We start from the raw sequence: 6,000 nt of genomic DNA, 5'->3' as shown, positions 1-6,000 counted from the left end.
TTAGTACCTTTTAGTACTTTTAGTACACTTCTAGGTCGAATTTCAAAAACCCAGCCTTATCTCACCCCTACACACCAACAGCAACCTACACCCAAAATTTCAACTTTCTAGCTTCAGCGGTTTCGTCTGGGCGCTGATGAATCAGTCAGTCAATCAGTCAGTCACTCACCTCACTACTCTTTTATATATACACTGAAAGAAAAAGCTTCATAATATAAACGAAATCTTACGTTCCATCAATGAAATTTGTCATTGATTTTGAGCCAACGTAGAACTTCATTGAATAAACGAAAAAAGTTTCATTGAGTTTCATTGAAGTAAAATTAACGAATTTGTTCATTATTGCAATGAAACTTCTTCATTGATGCAATGAAACCTCTTCATTAGTACAATGAAACCTCTTCATTAATGCAATGAAACATTTTCATTATTGCAATGAAATACTTTCATTAATATAATGAAATACTTTCATTAATACAATGAAATATTTTCATTAATGTAAAGAAATACTTTAATTAATGGAATGAAGCCTTACGTTGTCTCAAAATCAATGATACATTTCATTGATGTAACGTAAGATTTCATTTATTTTATGGAGTCATAATGCATAATAATTAAGTCAACGCTAAATATGTTTAATTCATTTTATTGCAATTAGTTTTGACCATGGATACAATACGTCATTTTTGATTCCTTAGGTATTAACTAAATACATTAATGATACCATTGGTCGTTGTCATCTGTAAGTAAAATTGAAAGAATAAACAATTTGTTACTAAATAACTGGTTTTCTACACAATAACTTACCTTCATATTTTGCCGCTCAGTCATCCCCTGTGTACTTCCATGATGTTGGGATACAGCATACAAAGGTCACATAAAACAACTGTACATATAAAAACTACATGAAAGAGTTTTAGTTTATTATTTGTATTTTCTTTTCACATTAAACACTTCATACCTACTTTCAACGAAGTTTATGATCCTATTGGGCGTTGTCACCTTTAAGTAAAATTGAAAATCATAAAAACTGTTAGTAATTTATTTGTCGCTGGACACCAAACTCTTGGCATTTTCTTCGTCATTTCATTCTTCTTTAGATTTTCTATTGCTTGCATCTATTACAAAGAGAAAAACCAAATAAATGTAAATTCACTTATATAAACAAATGAATACATAAAACTTAACAGAAATAGTTTGTCCAATATTTACATACTTACTTTTCTAAGTTAAAGACACGAATCGTAAAATTTTTAATTTTAAGTAGAAAAAATGAGACAAATATTTTAATGAGAATGAATATGTATGTATATCAAAGCCAATCGCTAGTAAAGCAAGTAAGGCATTTTTGTACAGTTACGCTTTTAGAGACGCATCTGCTAATTTTCGTACATACATATGTATGTTTGATGTATGTGATTCTATATACACATATGTATGTACTTGGCAGATTTATAAATGTGTTCTGTTTATGATTGTTGAAAATTTAAAACATTTGTTTAATAAAGAAAAATAATTAGAAGAAAAATTATAATATAAGGGTCATAATATAGATAAGATTTCAGACCCTTTTTTCATTCCGCAAAATAGTATTGGGAACTTCAGAAATGTTTCAATTATTTAATGAAACTCTTGCATTTATTTAATGAAAATTTTTCAGTTATTCAATGAAACTGTTTCATTAATTTAATGAAACTATATCATTAATTTTTGGAGCCAACTAAAAACGTCAAATATATCCAATTTTCTTAAAAGATGTTTGAATACTAGTTTTTTTAAGCACATACTATTTAGCAAAGTTTCAATACTCACATATTTTTTAAAATTTAAAGAAATTAGAAGTTTCATTACATCAATGAAATACGTTTCATTTATTCAATGAAACCAAAAATCATTAAATTTTAGTTAACGTAAGGTTTCATAGCATTAACTAAACATTTCATTGTATTAATGTAACATTTCATAGCATCAATGAAAAATAATCAATGAAACCCGTTCATTGATACAACGAAGCATTTTTCTTTCAGTGTATAGATTATAATTTTGTTTTTAAGATATTATTTTTGAGAATTTACAAAATGTCTAAAATGTGGCGAAGCCACCCCACCCATTGGGTGGCTTCGCCATTGACATGGGACTTACACCAACGGACTCTAACATTGTAATATATCATACTTCTGCCTTAAATATCGATATTATACAAGAAAGAAACATACTTTCTATCCAATAATCAAAAATGAATCTGAAATTTACAAAAAGGAACGGATTGTAGCAGTTAATTGAAGTAGGTAACTTCAATTTAGGTACAAAAAACTTGATATTACTAAAAAATATATGTTTAGCGCAATATTCGATTTTAACTTCACATTATTGTGTGGTATATCTATGGCATACAAAATTTAAGTTAAACCTGAGAAATTTCCCACATTAACCCACCACACCCCTATCGTGGCGTAGCCGCCCCACCCTCTACATAGTTCATAGTATGAATATATTGACATTTGTAATTAATTTTTTCATGCAAATTATTTGAATTTATATTCTTCAGTAGTTAATAGATATTCGTTAAACTCACAATTTTCCCTTTAACGGCATTTCTCTAGCACTTGTAGTTTTTAAGAAAATTGGCGCTGGCGAAGGCGCCCCAGTGGCGAAGCCGCCCCATGTTACCATATATAGCAGAGTAATATCATAAAATTTTCAAAGAAATCACTAAAGTGTGTGCCGGGACTTATAAATTGTTCAATACAATAGAAAGGTATGTGTGTTGTATAAAAATGGGTATTGATCACAAATATGTTTTAGGTTTATAACAAAGAAGACAAATTGTATATTCCAGAATTGCAAAATGTGCCTAATCGAAATAATGGGTTTAGACCACAGGTATGTATGGACGAAATCTGTTGCAGATACCTTGAAGTCGATTGAGCAATGTCCACCTGTCTGTCTGGTTGGTGCGCACGATAACTCTCAAATGCAGCAACCGATCAGGTTGAAAATTTGGCATTTACAGTATTTTTTTCCCAAACTTAGTTTAAGTTCGGTCCACTCCTTCCGGTACCTCCCCCACAAAAGTTCAAAACTGGCCATACCTCCTGAGCTAAAGTGACACAATCTCCAAAAAAAAAAAAACCTGCCGGTACCAACTGAACTGGGTAGTACGTAAGAAAACTCTCGCAGGCAGAAACCGATTTGGTCCAAACGTTGTACGTCGTACTATATCATACAGCTTCGAATTATGTCCGAATATTGACAACATCGGGCCACTGTTTCAGGTACCTTCCACACAAAGTTTAGAAATATTAATTTTAAGGACTTGTCTGGGATCGTTTTTAAATTGTTGGCAACATGTTTTGTATGCGGCCCTAGTTAAGACGGTACAATATTTTTCGGGGGCAAATCCATACTTACTGAGGAATTGGCCCAAAAACTCAAAAAAAAAAACATATAAACGTCAGAAGTATTGTGACTCGTCTTTGGAAATAAAAAGCTTCAATTTGAATTTCACAAATGCAAATTCGCAATCTTAGGCGTATAAATTTGGGCTCCAAATGGCGAAAATTGTCTAGCAACAACAACATCTAATATGCATGAGGATGTTAACCTAACCAGTTAACGAGACGATCGTCGCATAGCGGTTGATTTGTGTGTAGGACTTCGCTAGATATAAATTTTTCTTGGGTCATATAGCTCGATTAAATAAATTAAGTAAATAATTTATTTCAACATTTCTGTTAAAGGATTGATTAACTGTTGGGATATCAGCAATGTTAAATATATACAAAAAAGGCAATAAGGTGGAGATTAACGATGTTTATTTGACTATTGCCTTGGTTTGTATGGGCATTCGTATTATTTTGAACGCAACTGTATATTTTCTTTGAATTTGAATGGGACAATTTTTTTTTAACTGGCAACACTGAAGTCAATCAAGCTCTTCAACGACAACAACTCAAACCCTTTGTTCCCTTTGTTATAACACTTTCTTAGCAAACGATTCGCAGTCGTTATGTATAATAGAATTTTTACGGGAAACTGAGCGATTCTAAATACTGGCAACTACATACATACGTCAAACCTATCCTAACCAGATTTCAGAGAAGCTATTCCATTATTTTGAACTGCCAAAGAGCATTTGAAACATTTTGTTTTATTTATCAAAACAAAAAAGAAATGCTAAATAAATATGTTCTGTTGTTCACATATTATCCTTTGTTGTAAATTTCTGTTTGCTTTTGTTATTAAATAATCTCGAATCACATTTGTTACAAAAAAGCCCTAAATGGAATATGTTTACCATGGATTTTTCTGATAACTCTCATTTTCTTGATTTTTGTTTTATTTTGTTGTTTTAGGATTCCCACAATTGGCTTTGTTGTTGTCACAAACCATTCAAATGTGCCTAAAGATTTGATTTCATTAGCATTTATTTTTGTTTTCTTTTTTATATTTCTTTTGGAAGCTCTTTTTATTTTTCTATTTACATAATTGCGGATATTGTGTGTTTATGTACACGTGTTTGCATAAAATACCCTAACACATACTAATGATTATATGTTTTTTTTTGCAAATGAAACACATTTGATGAGTTGGAAAAAAGTATATATTTATGATTTTTTAATTACTTGGACCACAGTGGTCCAAATACACATTTTAACTAGGTGTATAAATAAGAAAACAATATATTAAATATGTTAAGTACGACACAGCTATTTTTTCACTTGCTATTGGGAACTTGTGCTGCAAACATGTTTAGTTTATATCAGGGTTTCGGAGTCGAGCCATTTTTCCTTCGACTCCGACTCCGAATCCAGGCCAGTTTTTTGTCACGACTCCGACTCCGGAGTCGACTCCGAGGGTAATTTCCTATACCACTAAAAATTAATAAAATTTGCTTTTTCAACTTTTCCTATACTAGGACCCTATATGCTTATCTGTTCTTTTCTCTAAGACATTTGTAATGCAATGCGATGTAAAATTTATGTTCCGTATTGAATCTGCTGTATCTTATATCAAAAAGAACAACAACAACAGAAAGAATTTAGAAAGTTTCAGTAGATTTTGCCGAAATATATGTACGAGTATACCCCCAGATTATCAATTTAAAACAAAAACAAGTAGAACTGACGAGTTTGATTAAATTTTTTTTGTACGGACGCACAGAGGGGAAACATAGGCATAAAGTTGCTCAAAACTCAAAATATGAAAATCGTTTTTTTTATGACAAAATGTTGATAAACGGCAACCAGACTCGTTTCTACATTTGCTATAACCATCCTCGACTTTGTAAGATTAACCAATCCAATGCAGCAGTCGATTGAACTCAGCCATACTGAAAACAAAAAGTAAATTTTCGAAAACTAAGAAATTAGGTGAACATTAAAATGACATTATTTTCGTGAAAACTTATATTTTTCAAGATTTATTGTTTTTGTACAGTCTCCGAACAAGATTAGCATTTAAAATTTTCAGATTGATTTTACATCTTTGCTCTTTAATAATGGTAATACATATCCTCTTTATGAAAATTGTTTATGATCATTTTTAGGATTACTACAATTTCAATAGTGAAAAAGTCTATTTCCCCGTCGTTTCCCGACCATAGTTTCTTCTAATGTTTTATGCGATTGAGCCTCAAATATCAGATTCAATCATAAAAAATTGCGCATATTTGCGCCATTCCGAAAAAATCTAATTTTTCTCAACTAAAATATGAAATAGTTTTATATGGAATTGAAAGGTTTACTCACACTAAATTTTGCTCCGCGTTATAACCGGGGCTCTAATTTATCAGACTAAACCAACACCTATCACACATGTTTGCATTATTCAGAAACATTCACGGCTTTTCTCATGTGAATTGAGAAAAATTTAATTTAAGTAAATTTCAAAAAATAAAGTTTGGGATGAAATATATGTATATGGGACTATATATACATCTGTACTGATTTGTTTGAAAATTGGCTCAATGTTTTTTAAGGCTAGTTCAGGTTGCATGTG

This window comes from Musca autumnalis, unplaced genomic scaffold (assembly GCF_047663935.1).
Source record: "Musca autumnalis isolate F117 unplaced genomic scaffold, ASM4766393v1 scaffold_3, whole genome shotgun sequence".
Taxonomy (NCBI): Eukaryota; Metazoa; Arthropoda; class Insecta; order Diptera; family Muscidae; genus Musca; species Musca autumnalis.
Note: the sequence above shows the minus strand (reverse complement) of the source record.